This window comes from Triticum aestivum, chromosome 3B (genome assembly GCF_018294505.1).
Source record: "Triticum aestivum cultivar Chinese Spring chromosome 3B, IWGSC CS RefSeq v2.1, whole genome shotgun sequence".
NCBI classification, from domain to species: Eukaryota; Viridiplantae; Streptophyta; class Magnoliopsida; order Poales; family Poaceae; genus Triticum; species Triticum aestivum.
Genome location: NC_057801.1, coordinates 582,694,796 through 582,712,042, shown reverse-complemented (window position 1 = coordinate 582,712,042; position 17,247 = coordinate 582,694,796).

Genomic DNA, 17,247 nt, shown 5'->3' with positions numbered 1-17,247 from the left:
CGCGCCGCACTGTCACGACGGGCATGACTTAGCTCTGCAGCCGTACAGTAACCTGGAGGCCGCTCACGAATCCGCTCTGATCTCCAATTCGGAGTCGGCTGCGCAGATCGAGGACGGGTGGCTAGACAACCTCTACGGCAATAGAGTCGAACACTGACCTTGTCCCTCACGAAGCTCGTGACTCCGAGGTGCCGGACTCCTTGCCGGACTCCGAACCTCCCGCGCCCCCTCCAGTCAAATCCGATTGGGCGCCAATCATGGAGTTCACCGCTGCGGACATCTTTCAACACTCACCTTTGGGCGACATCTTGAGTTCGCTAAAGTATCTCTCGTTATCAGGAGAGCCCTGGCCGGACTGCGGTCAGGATGGTTGGGGTACGGACGACGAAGAAATCCAAAGCCCACCCACCACCCACTTGGTAGCCACTGTCGACGATATAACCGACATGCTAGACTTTGACTCCAAAGACATCGACGGTATGGACGATGATGCCGGAGACGACCAAGAACCAGCGCCTACTGGGCACTGGAAAGCCACCTCATCATATGACATATACATGGTGGATACACCAAAAGGAAGCGACAACGAGGAACAACGGGACCTGGCGAAGGACAACTCCCCCAACAAACAACCAACACGGCGACGCAAGCGCCGCCCGAAGTCCCGCCTCGATAACAACGGCACCCATACTAACCCAGCCTTAGAGCAGGGTGAAGCGGTGGACGACAAACATGCCACCAAGCAACCATCCGAACAGGATGGATTGGACAAGCAACCCATCCCCGGCGAAAACAACAGTCCAGACGATCTCACGCCCGACAAACCATCGGAGCATAAGAACCTTCATAAAAGGCTCGTCGCCACTGCAAGAAGTCTGAAGAAGCAAAAGCGGACGCTCAAAACGGCGGAGGACACACTCAGAATGAGATGGAGCAAAGTACTCAATACCGCAGATAAATACGGCAATAGTCAACAGGCGAAGAGCTACCCGAAGCGCAAGTTGTTGCCCGAATTTTACGAGGAGGCCGTAGAGCCCCCACAGTTAAAAAACAAAGACGCCGCCTGGACGGATAGACGACCAGATGACAGGCCAAGAGCAGCAAGGGGCGCCGCACACAAGCCAGAATACGATCCACATAAAGATCCTCGCAAAAAAGATGGCCCGGTTAGGTCCATCTATGGGCCAAAAAAGAAGACTCCAGGGAGCAATACAACCCGTCGAATATTTGAAGACAACGGCACACCTAAATACAGGGGCGCCGCACACCCACTATGTTTCACCGATGAGGTACTGGACCATGAATTTCCAGCGGGATTCAAACCCGTCAACATAGAGGCATATGACGGAACAACAGACCCCGGAGTCTGGATTGAGGACTATATCCTACACATACATATGGCCAGAGGAGACGATCTCCATGCCATAAAATACCTACCCCTCAAGCTCAAAGGGCCAGCTCGGCATTGGCTCAAAAGCCTCCCAGAAAACACCATTGGAAGTTGGGAAGAGCTCGAGGATGCGTTTCGAGCAAATTTTCAGGGGACTTATGTCCGCCCTCCGGATGCAGACGATTTAAGTCACATAACTCAACAGCCCGGAGAGTCAGCAAGAAAATTCTGGAACAGGTTCCTCACCAAAAAGAACCAAATAGTCGACTGTCCAGACGCTGAAGCCTTAGCAGCCTTTAAGCACAACGTCCGAGACGAATGGCTCGCCAGACACCTCGGCCAGGAAAAACCAAGAACGATGGCCGCACTAACAAGCCTCATGACCCGCTTTTGCGCGGGGGAAGACAGCTGGCCGGCTAGATGCAGCACCAGCGACCCGAGTACATCCGAAGTCAGGGATGGAAATGGGAAATCACGACGCAGAAAAAATCAGCGCCGGAGTAAGGAAAATGGCCCAAATAGCACGGCGGTCAACGGCGGATTCAAAAGCTCTCGGCCGAATAATAAAACACTGCCCCTCAAGGACAACAGTGACGAGCTATCCAACCTAAACAAAATTTTGGATAGGATATGTCAAATACATAGTACCCCCGGGAATCCTGCAAACCATACCCAGAGAGATTGTTGGGTCTTCAAGCAGTCCGGCCGACTTAACGCCGAACACAAGGGCTCTGACACACCAAGCGAAGACGACGAACCCCACAAGCAGCACGTCGAAAAACAGAAGACTTTCCCACTAGAAGTCAAAACAGTGAACTCACTCCATGTGATAACACGGAAACATAGTGCGGCACCTGCTATACCAAGACACCGTCCGCAGAATGGGGATAGACCCTACCGAAACTCACCATAGCAGCACTTCCTTCAAAGGAGTGATGCCTGGCCTTTACGCCAAATATACAGGCTCTGCACTACTAGAGGTCGTGTTCGGTTCATCCGACAACCTCCATTGCGAAAAGCTCATTTTCCATATCGCCCCATTCAAAAGTAGCTATCAAGCACTACTGGGCCGCGAAGCATTCGCCCACTTTAACGCAATACCGCATTACGCATCTCTTACGCTTAAAATACCTGGTCCATACGGCATAATCTCAGCAAAGGGTAAATCTGAGTGTTCCTCGACCACGGAAAACGTGAGACTGCTTTGACAGCCGCACACTAACCCGACCTTGCTGGTCAAAGCCCTAAAAAAGGTCATTCAGACCTTGCACACGGTTAGGCAAGTCCAGCATAAATAAACAAGGGGCTTCACCGCCGCATACCCCTTTACAAGGGGCTACACGTACAAACAATGAGAGCCAATAAAGCTCAAATTCATCATACTTTATTTTAACTACACCTTTTGCATGATACTTTTCCAAACTAAGTTCTTCTCTTCTACAGATGAAGCACGTGCTACACCCGTCCAGGATACAGCACAACGGAGACACAGGCGCAGACGTGCAGCAGGGACCCGTTACAAGGATTCTTTTCAGATTAAGACCCTGCGTAAACCTTTCTTACTGTCTCTTCTTGATACACATCCCCCGGTTTCTTACCATAACCGAGGAGGAGGCTGGCGTTTTGGCATCGGCCGCGTCAGAAGTTCCCGCCCGTACCTGGACACTAGGGGCTTAGGGCATTGTCATGCCCGGTATCATAAAGACCTAACACCTCAGGGAGTGTTCGGCGTCTCGAGTTAGGCCTTATATGCATCAGCTCAGAATCATCTCTTTTGTCAAATGTTGGGTTTGCCCGGCTCCTGTGTTTTGTTGCCTTACATTCCGCACCATCGGCTAACGCGGCACCAGGAGAACTACTGCGATTGTGCCCCAGTTTGGCCGGCCGAGCACCTCAGTAGAGAAAGCCGAAAACTGACTGTCATGATATAGCGAGAGACTGGTCAACCACTCGATCGACTACTGGATTGTTTAGAATTCCTCCGCTTTGACGAAGGACCGCTTCCCGGTCAGGCACATACGCGCCCGAGTTCGGAGAAGTGCGGTGCCTCTAGGGGCTATATAGTAGCCCCACCTTCGAGCTCCTATGGCTAAGTGAAAGTGATAAAGCATTATAGTTCGGTTGCCTAGTTTGCTATGCTATCACCTCCTTCAAAGGACCAAGACGTTGGATTAAGTGTGAAAAAGCGCTTTTCTTTTTGCAAACACCCCCGCACCATGTGCATGGGGGCTGAAGCCAAAGACTGCCATCTTTCAGGTTATACATACACGGCCGCACAGGAGATAGTTCAATACTTGAATGCACAAGTATAAAAACCTATTGCATTATAAACATGATCTCATAAATCATACATGTCATTTGAACATAACATCTTTCGAGCACTGTGACTCTATTAAACGAGCGCCCTGCAGGACTTCCTCAAAATAGTGCTCGGCGGGTAATCGGCCTTTGTCCAAACCCCGGGATGCAACAGTGGTGGCATCCATCTCCGCCGAGTATGTCTTAACACGGGCGAGAGCCATCCGTGCACCTTCTATGCATGCTGACCGCTTCATCGCCTCGATATGCGGCACCGCCCCAAGGAATCGCTGCAACAAACCAAAATAACTCTCAGGCTTGGGCCTTTCCGGCCACAGATGAGCGACCACACCTGTCATGGCAAGTCCGGACAATCTATTCAACTCATCCCACTCAGCCAGCCGGTCAGTCAACGGAAGTGGACGCTCTGAACTATGGAATTGAGACCAAAAAAGCTCTTCCATTTCGTGATCCTTCTGGCTTCGGAAGTGCACGACCGCGTCCACCGCACTCGGCGCCAAATCCAGATAAGGATCCTCCGCACCACACAATTGGCCCAACTGAGCATACTTCGGATCCGTGAACTTCCTACACAGCAGAAAGGGCTTTCCAGCCGCAATATCTCCGGCCTGACGCAGTTCCTCCATCATAGCCCGCATCGCACTACAGGCATCCTTGGCTTCGGCGGCGGCCCTCTTCAGGTCCTCTTGCTCCGCTCGGTGTTCTCTTTCAAGAACCTCATAGCGGTCGGTAGCATCTTTTAATTTCACGGCCATTCCGGCCATCTCCTCCCTGCTTCGGCAGTGAGCAGCCTTCTCAGCTTTTAGCTCTTCCGCTGCCTTCAAGGCAGCCGCATCACTTTTTCTGGCTTGCTCCTTGGCTCGGGCAAGCTCTGCTTGAAGGTCTTCCACAGCAGCGGCACCATCTGCATCAAGCATACTAATTGTAAGGAATGGGCATCATCTCCCTTACTAAGTGACCGCGGAGCAACCACCTACCTTGTGACTCGTTAAGTCGTTTACTGACTAGCGCAATGTCCGCATCCGCAACGTCGAGTTGCCGCTTCAGCTCGCCAATTCCATCAGTCCGGCTGGCCACCGAACGTTCTGCCACCTGCATAAGAAAGGCGACATCCTATAACTGAGATTATGATCCTCGGCACGCTATCGCTTTCGACAGCATACCAAGTCTCAGGGGCTACTATCTATACAGGGTGCACTCCATGTGCAAAACTGTCAAAAGGTATGTCATTTTTTGCGTACCTCAAACCCCGTCAGCAAACTTCCGGCGGCCTCATACAACCCGCACTCGGCGGATGAGATCCTTTCAATCACCATACTCATTAATGTGCGGTGATCTTCTGAGATAGACGCCCTCTTGAGCAAATCCTGCAGCTCCACCGGCCGTACTCCAGTGGGTGCCGAACTCCTTGGCCCCGTCGGACTCGGGGAGACCCTCCGTGACGACACCTCAGGGTCGTCCGCCCCTTCCGATGGGGCGGAAGATGGAGGCGTTTCGCTCTCCATCATCTCCGGACGAAGGTCCCCCGAAGATGAGCTCTGCTGAGATGGGCTGAGATCCGAACTACAAGGTGAAAACTTCGGTTACCCTTAGAAATAAAGCAGGGGTGTCCCCTATTACAAAATTCCCCCTTTTTACTTACGGCTCGCTGGAGGGCTGATTCCTCTGGAGAGACTGTGCGGCCGGGGCTCTCCCCTGCACAGGACCTTCCGGTGCGGATTTCTTTCCCCGCTTTGAGGCCTTGGCCTCCGGGTCTTCGGATGCGGTCCTCTTCTCCCCCTGGAAGGAGGGATTCTCGATTCCCCCCTTACTGAAAGCCTCCTTGGCAGAGGTGGTAGTTTCCCTATTCCCCCCCCCCACCTTCGCCCTCCTCCGAAGGTGCAACCTCCAACATTTTGATTAACACGGGATCCGGCGTGATCTCAGGGAGGGGGGCCAGACACCGTATCAGTTTTGCTTGCGCTATCCACTCCTGTCCAAGGGATAGCTGGTTAAAAGGCAAAACCCATGATAAATAAATGGACAATATGTCCGGACACAGGGCTACTTACTTGAGTATTCGGGCGATTGCAGCTCAGGCCAGCATCCTCGGTCAAGTTCGGACGCATCTCTTGCGGTCCGAAGAACAGTTTGTACATCTCCACGGGTGTCAAACCCATGAAGTGTTGGAGAGCTCGTGGCCCCTCCGGATTAAATTCCCACAGGCGGAGGGGGCTAAGTTTGCAGGGCAGAAGGCGCCGAATCAGCATAACCTGTGCCACTACGACCAGATTGATCACCCTTTCTTGGAGGTCTCGAATCCGGTCCTGCAACAAGGGTACGTCTTTGGACGGCCCCCAGTCAAGCCCCTTGTTGACCCATGGTGTCAGCCGTTGTGGAGGGCCCGGGCGAAAGACAGGCGGCGGCTTCTGCCTGCTGCCCCTGGGAGCAGTGATATAGAACCACTCTTGTTGCCACAAGCCGAGCTCCTCCTGAAAAGAGCCGTCGGGCCATGGAGCATCGGCCCTCTTGCTTATAACCGCCCCTCCGCACTCCGCCTGACGCCCCTCAATCATCTTCGGCTCCACGTTGAAGGTTTTGAGCCACAAGCCGAAGTGAGGGGTAGTGCAAAGGAAGGCTTCGCAGACGACAATGAATGATGAGATGTGGAGGATGGACTCTGGAGCCAAGTCATGGAATTCCAGCCCATAGTAAAACATGAGCCCCCTCACGAAGGGATCCATCGGGAAGCCTAAACCCCGACGGAGGTGAGACACGAACACGACGCTCTCGACGGGTTCGGGAGTAGGAATAACTCGCCCTCGGGCAGGCAACCTATGCGAAATCTCGTAGGTTAAGTACCTGGCATCTCTCAGCTTTAGCACGTCCTCTTTCGTGACGGAGGAGGGCATCCACCGGCCTCGTAGGTCGGAGCCGGACATTGTCGAAGGTCGAAAGTACCCGAATCTGGAGCCCTGGGTGTTGGAACTCGGGGCGAGGGGCGGATTCGATTGAGGATTGAAGAAAAAGAATGGTCCTTGGTCTCATTATAAAGAGGAAGAATACCAAGAGCCATCCCCATAACCGTTTGGAACCCGCCTTCGATGGAGGGGGCGTGGCAACGGGCGCGGTTGGGTTACCCACGTCTGTATTTATGGGAATCCCGGAATAGGGGGAACACGATCTCTGCTTCGACAAGACGTGCCAAGGGAACCGCTTCGCTAAACACGCTGAGGTGGTACAATAAAAATATTATTCTCTGAGTAAAGGCTTGGTAGTGGTGTGACGTCACGCCACGAAATACGTCAGCAGATTGAACTTGTGTAAATATTATTCTCTCTACGGTGGTATGTGGAATTTATTTTGCAGAGCCGGACACTATCCTGGTGTTCACAATCTTCTATAAATTGTTCGGAGAAGGAACCCGCCTTGCAATGCCGAAGACAACATGCGCGCCGGACTCATCGTCATTGAAGCCTGGTTCAGGGGCTACTAAGGGAGTCCTGTACTAGGGGGGTGTACGGATAGTCGGACTATCATCATCGGCCGGACTCCAAGACTATGAAGATACAAGATTGAAGACTTCGTCCCGCGTCCGGATGGGACTTTCCTTGGCGTAGAAGGCAAGCTTGGCGATACGGATATGTAGATCTCCTACCATTGTAACCGACTCTGTGTAACCCTAGCCCTCTCCGGTGTCTATATAAACCGGATGGCTTTAGTCCGTAGGACGAACAACAATCATATCATAGGCTAGCTTCTAGGGTTTAGCCTCCTTGATCTCGTGGTAGATCTACTCTTGTAATACCCACATCATCAATATCAATCAAGCAGGACGTAGGGTTTTACCTCCATCAAGAGGGCCCGAACCTGGGTAAAACATCGTGTCCCTTGTCTCCTGTTACCATCCGCATAGACGCATAGTTCGGGACCCCCTACCCGAGATCCGCCGGTTTTGACACCGACAATGACAATGATGCTCACATAAAAGATAAGAATTGAAACAGGAGCATCATAAAGCATATGACTAGCACATTTAAACCTAACCCACTTCCTATGCATAGGGATTTTGTGAGCAAACAACTTCTGGGAACAAGAATCAACTAGCATAGGAAGGTAAAACAAGCATACCTTCAAGATTTACAACACATAGAGAGGAAACTTGATATTATTGCAATTCCTACAAGCATATATTCCTCCTTCATAATAATTTTCCGTAGCATCATGAATGAATTCAACAATATAACCATCACATAAAGCATTATTTTCATGATGCACAAGCATATAAATTTTATTACTCTCCACATAAGCAAATTTCTTCTTATTCAGAATAGTGGGAGTATCATAAGAAACTCGAATACTATAAATCGTTTCCACATTAAAAGAGTAATGTTCAGAAAAAGGGTAATCATAATCATGACAAGTTTTATAAATATAATCATCACTACCTTTTATAGCATAAGTATCATCACAATAATCATCATAAGTAGCAACTTTGTTCTCATCATAATCAATTGAAACCTCTTCCAAAATGGTGGATTCATCAATAAATAAAGTCATGACCTCTCCAAATCCACTTTCATAATTATCACAATAAGATTCAACACCCTCCAAATAGTGGGATCACTAATTCCTAAAGTTGACACTCTTCCAAACCCACTTTCATCAACATAATTATCATAGGTAGGAGGCATGCTATCATCATAATAAATTTGCATATCAAAACTTGGGAGACTAAAAATATCATCTTCATTAAACATAGCATCCCCAAGCTCGGGACAAACATTAATTGCAGCAAATAAATTCTCAAACATGTCATTCTCATAAAACATAGCATCCCCAAGCTTGGGCCTTTGCATATCATAAGCATAATCACTCTCATCATCAATAGTATGGATAGCACCAATAGTATACCAATTATCATCATCACAATGAGTAAAAGGAGCAACATCATTTGGGAGGGATACCTTTTTACCTTTGCTTCTCCGTCTTTTCTTTTTCTTCTTCACATCATGTGTGGGTTTAATCCTCTTTCTGGAGCTCCTTATTAATGAGATTGGTTGGATAGAAAGCTCTTTCTCATTACCTGATTCATCATAAGAGAGAATAGGAGGATATTGGGAAATCTCTTCCCTTTCATTAGAATTCTCTTCATCTTCTATTTGTTTTCTTGTCTTTATGTAATTGGCAATACAAGGATTTTCAATGCAATTCACCGCACAATACATATAAATTTCCTCTAGATCAATATCAAGGAATTTCTCAAGCTTGTATTCTTGAATATGCTTAGTTATACGTTTCATTTCTCCACAACCCAAAAGCAAACTAAGTTCATTATGATGTGCAAGGGAAATCAAGTCATCACAATTTTTTGACACGATTTGATCATGACACAATTTGCATTGGGGATTTAAATGGCCACGTTCAATGCAAAGTTCACAAGTATGCCAAAGAAATTTTAAATTTTCAGCACAAACAGCTAGCCTCTCTTGCAGCCATTTAGTTTCTAAATACTTATGCCTCTTGCAAAATCTATCTTCCCTATTTGGTGTGTGTTTGCAAGCTCTATGCACTCCACAAAAATTGACATGCTTATAAGAGACATTTTTATCATTACTAGTGCAATCATCATTAGTACTATGGATATTCAAAGAGTTCATACTAACAACATTGCAATCATGCTCATCATGCAAAGATTGTATGCCAAACATTTTATTGCATTCTTCCTCAGCAATTGAGCACAATTATCAGAATCCTTATTTTCACGAAAGACATTAAAAAGATGAAGCATATGAGGCACCCTCAATTCCATTTTTTTGTATTTTTCTTTTATATACTAAACTAGTAATAAAAAAGAAACTAAAAGACTCGATTACAAGATCTTAAGATATACCTTCAAGCACTCACCTCCCCGGCAACGGCACCAGAACTTAGCTTGATGTCTACTACGCAACCTTCTTCTTGTAGACGTTGTTGGGCCTCCAGGTGCAAAGGTTTGTAGGACAGTAGTAAATTCCCCTCAAGTGGATGACCTAAGGTTTATCAATCCGTGGGAGGCGTAGGATGAAGATGGTCTCTCTCAAGAAACCCTGCAACCAAATAACAAAGAGTCTCTTGTGTCCCCAACACACCCAATACAATGGTAAATTGTATAGGTGCACTAGTTCGGCAAAGAGATGGTGATACAAGTGCAATATGGATGGTAGATATAGGTTTTTGTAATCTGAAAATATAAAAACAGCAAGGTAGCAAGTGGTGAAATTGAGCGTAAACGGCATTGCAATTCTAGGAAACAAGGCCTAAGATTCATACTTTCACCAGTGCAAGTTCTCTTAACAACAATAACATAACTGGATCATATAACAATCCATCAACATGCAACAAAGAGTCACTCCGAAGTCACTAATAGCGGAGAACAAACGAAGAGATTATTGTAGGGTACGAAACCACCTCAAAGTTATCCTTTCTGATCGATCTATTCAAGAGTCCGTAGTAAAATAACACGAAGCTATTCTTTCCGTTCGATCTATCCTAGAGTTCTTACTAAAATAACACCTTAAGACACAAATCAACCAAAATCCTAATGTCACCTAGATACTCCAATGTCACCGCAAGTATCGTGGGTATGATTATACGATATGTATCACACAATCTCAGATTCATCTATTCAACCAACACAAGGAACTTGAAAGAGTGCCCCAAAATTTCTACCGGAGAGTCAAGACGAAAACGTGTGCCAACCCCTATGCATAAGTTCACAAGGTCACTGAACCCGCAAGTTGATCACCAAAACATACATCAAGTAGATCGCGTGAATATCCCATTGTCACCACAGATAAGCACATGCAAGACATACATCAAGTGTTCTCAAATCCTTAAAGACTCAATCCGATAAGATAACTTCAAAGGGAAAACTCAATCCACTACAAGAGAGTAGAGGGGGAGAAACATCATAAGATCCAACTATAATAGCAAAGCTCGCGATACATCAAGATCGTGCCAAATCAAGAACACGAGAGAGAGAGAGAGAGAGAGAGAGATAAAACACATAGCTACTGGTACATACCCTCAGCCCCGAGGGTGAACTACTACCTCCTCGTCATGGAGAGCGTCGGGGTGATGAAGATGGCTGCCGGTGAGGGATCCCCGCTCCGGCAGGGTGCCGGAACAGGGTCCCGATTGGTTTTTGGTGGCTACAGAGGTTTGTGGCGGCGGAACTCTTGCTGTAGGTTATTTTCTGGAGGTTTCTGTATTTATAAGAATTTTTGGCGTAGGTCTCACGTCAGGGGCGTCTTCAAGCAGTCCACGAGATAGGGGGGCGCGCCCAGGTGGGCACGCCCCCCACCCCCGTGGGCAGCCCGGGACTCTTCTGGCCCAACTCTTTTACTTTGGGGGCTTATTTTGGTCCATAAAAAAACATCAAAAATTCACACGTTAATTGGACTCCGTTTGGTATTCCTTTTCTGTAAAACTCAAAAACAAGGAAAAAACATAAACTCGCACTGGGCTCTAGGTTAATATGTTAGTCCCAAAAATCATATAAAATAGCATATAAATGCATATAAAACATCCTAGATGGATAATATAATACTATGGAACAATAAAAAATTATAGATACGTTGGAGACGTATCATACCTCTCCGATGCACGGAGTGACAAATCCTAATCTCGATCCATGCCAACTCAACAGACACCTTCGGAGATACCCGTAGAGTATCTTTATGATCACCCAGTTACATTGTGACGTTTGATAGCACACAAGGTATTCCTCTGGTATCTGGGAGCTGCATGATCTCATAGTCGAAAGAATATGTATCTGGCATTAAGAAAGCAATAGCAATAAACTGAACGATCATATGCTAAGCTAACTGATGGGTCTTGTCCATCACATCATTCTCCTAATGCTATGATCCCGTTATCAAATGACAACACATGTCCATGGTTAGGAAACCTTAACCATCTTTATGTATTCACACATGTATTTTAGTTTCCAATCAATACAATTCTAGCATGAATAATAAACCTTTACCATGAATAAGGAAATATAAAATAACAACTTTATTATTGCCTCTAGGGCATATTTCCTTCAGGGGACGACCCACATAGGAATCTCCTGTGTGTAACCTCCGGCCCAAGCCTTCAGGCGATGGGCCTTCGCTCCGCTCATCTGAAGTTAGCTTTTATATACACCATGGATCATAACATAACACGTGAGATATGTCATGAGAACAACATAAAAAAATGAATAACAAATACACATAGAATTAATACAAAACACCCTAAATATGGCTGTGAAAACTTACAACAATCATATGAGCATGCATGCCGCTCTACCATGCTCGTCGTTGCCAAGCCACCCAAAACGAACTCCCTGTGTGGCCAAAGCCAACGTTCGAGAGTACGTTCATGAGCTCATGGGGGCATCATGCACATGTTGCAATGGAGAAATTTCCCAATAAAAATTAAGACAAATACCCGGGCAGCGACCGTATTAGCGAGAAGGTAACCCAAAAAGTTACAAAGACCAGCCTCGCACCATATCGCATATGGTAAACCGATATTCGCGAGAAGGTAACCGATATTTTTGTTTCTACTTTTCATTCGCTCAATTTTGACGTATGTTTCCATAATTTAACCCTATCTCCACTTGTTTGGGAATAAATGGAATGTTTGCTCTATTTTCATCCCTACCACTTACGATAGCAAATCCCTAAGTTGTGCAAAGGATTCTCTTGACCACCAGTAAGCAACACTCTTTTAGGAGTGGCTTGAAATCTTACACAAATATACACACCTAGCATGATATGGTGCCTAGAAGCACAAAGATGAACCGAAGATCCAATCATAGAGTGGTATCGTGGCTTTACCTTCTCTGTCAAGGTTGAAGTGCCCATTGGTAGGCATGGGAGTCTTGATCCAAATCAGCAATATCTCAAACTTCCTACTCGATCGATCATTAAATTCTTTGTTAAAAGTTTTGTAGTAGTACTAAATATGATATCATCAACATAGGTTTGGCATACAAGCAAATCACCTTAAACACTTTTGATGAAAATAGTGATATTGACTTTCCCAACCACAAACGCATTGGTAACTAGAAAACCTCTAAGGCACTCAAACCATGTTCTTTGTGCTTGTTTAAATCCATATAGTGCCTTATTGGTTTTATAGACACGACGAAGGTATTTAGAATCCTAAAACCCAACAGTTGTGCAATGTGCAATGTATGTCAGTTTAGTAGCCGGTCCATTAGGAAGTGCACTTCCACATCCATTTGATACAATGATTAGCAAATGCAACAACATGTGAATGTCCTCTCGATGGACAATGAAATTTTAGCTTTCACTAAACTTCATTCATTCAACTAGTCGTGAAGTCTTGTGCTACCAACCTTGCCTTAATTATAGTGACTTGTCCATGCTCGTCTCGATTGATCTTGAAATTCGACTTTGTACCCATGACATTATAGTGCATACCATCATGTCTCTCTACACGTGACCAACCCCTTGGTGTGGGTGAAGTTGTTGAACTCTCTGTGCATTACATCCACCAATTAGGTATCTTCCAAATCCTCATATGCCTTAAGAGATCCAACAAAAGAAACAAAGCGTGATGCTCCCAAAAATTTACTAGTCTTGAGTGAGTATACTCCATTTGATAAGCTTCCGATGGTGTTTTTTAAGGTGACATTCCTTGGTTTTGCACATAAACTGATGAGGAGATTGACAATCCTCATTACTTGACACTTGAGATCCACATTGAGCTTGTCAGTGATCTTGATTATGAACTTGTCTTAATATTGGGGCGCGGTGGAGTGCATGACTTCACTTGCCTTGGACTTGATGCATATACTTTCTCCCTCATAGGATTACTTGATATAAGGATATCCCCAAATGACTCGCCCTTGACGCCCTGAGAATGATTATTGTCAATTAGATCATTTAGATGAACTGTCTATACCTAGGGGCCATTAGATGCATCAAACTTCACATTGCTAGACTCCACAATGGATATGTTGGATTTGTTGTAGAATATATATGAGTGTGAGTTTGTACCATACTCAACTACTAAGTTGTCAATAGTCTGTGAACCAACCTTTGGTTGGATGGTTACGTGGACTCTTGTATCACCAGCCAACCAGGGTTCAAATCGTGGTGCTCGCATTTATCCTGGATTTATTTCAGGATTTCCAGCGATACACGTTCAGTGGGAGAAGATGTTCCCATCGACTATGAGGCGCCTATGGTGACTTCATAAAATCTCAAGATGATATGTCGGTTCAGTCTCTCGGAGGTGATCGTAGGGGTAGGGTGTGCATGTGTACGTTCACGGGTGAGTGTATGCGTGTATATATGAGTGCTTCCGTCTGTACTGTGTTCAAAAGTTGTCAATAGTCTCAGGAGAAAACTTGATAGGCTTGCGACCAAAGACCACTACAAGGGAAACAAGCAAGTTTACGTTCATAATGGAAGATGTGTGTGTATCTTGTTCATTGCTTGTATGTCTATTTCTGGTTCATCTAGACCTCTGAAAAAAATAAAACATTCTCCTCATTTTAATTATTCACAAATTTCATATTTTAGTTTGCAAACTTGGTACTGATAATGATGTTCTTGAGTTTCACATGCATGGTTTATTTGTTAAGGACCAAGCCACAAAAACAACCGGCACCAATGACCGTGTAAGGGTGGTGTCGTGGAATTGTCACGCCAGATGTCCTAGTGTGAGGACTTAGTCATGGAGCCATCGCAACGAGATTAGCTTAAAGGGGTTAAGCCGAACAGAGGACACGGGGAGTTTATACTGGTTCGGCCCCTTGCGGTGAAGGTAAAAGCCTACGATCCAGTTGTGGTGGAATTGATGGGGTTTCGATGACCAGGGAGCGAATCCGCTTTGCCTGGCTCTCGAATTGTTGTTTCTTGTCCTCGAACCGCCGCCGGGTCGTCCCTTTATATACACAGGTTGACGCCCGACGGTTTACAGAATCCCGGCCGGCTCAAACACATGTCTGGCTCGGTTTATACCCTTACCTACCTTACAACACAAGTTACACAGTATATGGCGGTTTATGTCTACGGGCCCAAACCCGCCCTGGGCCCTGGGCCTTTAAGTCTCTATAGTAAACCGCCATACTCATTGTCTTCATGGGCTCAAATATGGATAACTCATTACGGGTATAACCCGGCCCCACCTAGGCAGTTTATACTCAGCAGTTATATCCCCAACATTAGGCCCCAGATTGATTTGAACCTGTTCATGTCAATCTTCAACACTTAGGAAAATTCCTTCTTCAACACCTTCGCATAGACCTTGTAATCCGCCATGACGTCATCTTCCAAGATTATAGTAAATCGCCATGACATCACCTGCTTATTAAAAAACCATACATACCTCCCCTTTGTTAATGAGCCTCCGAAAATCGAGGCGACAGCTCTGTCACATATCGTTTTTTGGGCTCCTCGATTCTCGTGCATGTCGCTTATCCCTTCGCCTTATAAATAAAGTCAAGGGTCATTTTTACCTTTCCCCCTCGTGCCTCTTTACTTCTTCTTCCTCCTCGCGTCGACCTAGCGTTCAAGCTCAGCCGCCGCCGCCAATTCTTCGTCCTCGAGCTGAACTCCGGCCACTGCATCACCCTGAGCTTACTAGAGAATCGTGGTGCCTCTCCGCCGCTCCCGTGACACCGGTAAGTCTTCTTTCCTTCCACCCTAGATCTGTCATTAGGGTTTCTGTATCCATCGGTGTTCATCAGTGTTCATCATTATTAGTTTATGCGCTACAGTTCTTGATTTAGACCTTGATATTTATCCTGTATAAAGATAGCCATGATTCTTCCTTTCCATTAGTGCATCTCATTTAAGTAGAAAAACCCCATCTGGATCCTTCAACTGTTCCGATGTCAGAACATTTAACCCTGAATATTTTTCCATTTTCTAACACACGGTAGATCCAGATTTGTAATGTCAATTTGTGAACCCTATTTTTTCATCACTTAGTTATTTCAGATCTATACCTCCATACCAATGTAGGCGGTTCAACTTTTAGAAAACTATAACCTGCTAGGTACCATTAGCCCTCTCTTAAGCCGTCGATTCGTCATTTCTATAAGCCTGCCAATGTCAGAATCCGGTTTAATATGTATATACGCCTCAACATCTTCTCCCTATGACCTTGCAACGCATTATACTTGTCAGTCATGAATCTTAAATCAGCATTGATCTTTTTCCAGCTTTTCATTCAAATGGACAAACAATTTTATGCTTGCAACTGGGTTCCTTCCCGGGTTACGGAAGAGCAGCTAAACGGATGTGTTGCAACCGGTGCTTTAGCGAGTAAGGAAATCATCCACTGGAGGGTCCCCGGTCTAGAAAATCCTCCTGAACCCAAGGATGGAGAAGTGATTGTATTTACTGATCATCTGGGTCGAGGGTTTAGCCCTCCCGGATCAAAATTCTTCCGTGACGTGCTTCCTAGCTACCAAATCCGCCCTCAAGATATTGGACTGAACTCCATGTCCAATATTTGCAATTTTCAAGTGTTTTGCGAGGATTATCTGCAAGAAGAACCTACCGTTGAGTTATTCAGAGACTTCTTTTACTTAAATCGTCGTACTGAATTTACGAATGGGCCCAATACTGAACTTGGCGTAGTTTCAATTTAGAAAAGGAAAGATGTCAGTTTCCCTCATGCCAAGCATCATAGCCACCCCAAAGACTGGAATCAAACTTGGTTTTATTGTCAAAACACAACTCCAGCTGACGAAAATCCTCTACCGGGTTACCGTGCTCACTAGCTTACCAATACACACCCATTTCCCCAATGACTCACTGCAAAGGAACGAGCTAAGTATGCACCACATCTTTGAAAGCTCCGAGCCTTTATGGCGAATGGTTTAACTGGCATCGACTATGTCCGTTGTTGGGTCTCTTGCAGTATCTTGCCCTTAAGCCGTCGCCTCGGTTTAATGTGCGGGTACATAGGGGATGTCAAAGACCCTCAACGCCACATTGATATTCAGCTAACTGACGACGAGATTACTAAATCTATCAAGAAGATGTTGGATGAACCGGTATCTGAATGCAGCAAGACAGGGCTTAGTCCCTTCTGTGTTTCCAATAAACCGCCAGTTGTAAGAATTGCATCATTCTTATCTTAATCCACCCCCTTTTACATATTTACTTATAACTTTTTGTCCATATTTGCAGGGTGATGATCAGTTCTGGAAGAAGAAGCCGTAGGATAAACTGCGAAACAGCAGGATAAACTGGTGAAAGCGCCTCGCCTTAAGAATAAAGCTACAAAGAAACCTGCGAAGAAGAAAACTGTCAAATCCCCTGACCCAACCAATGATGAAGACCTTGATAATCCGGAGTCAGAGGTAGAACTTGATTCTCTTGGTTCTTTTTTCATACACCTCATTGACAATGATCATTATCAGGATGATGCGGAGGCTAGCCGTGCTGGTGATGAAGAGGTAATTATTCTTTCTTCCGACTCAGGTCCTCTGCCAACACCGAAAACCCGTCAAGTAGTCCGGAAAGTAAGATTTTCACACCCTC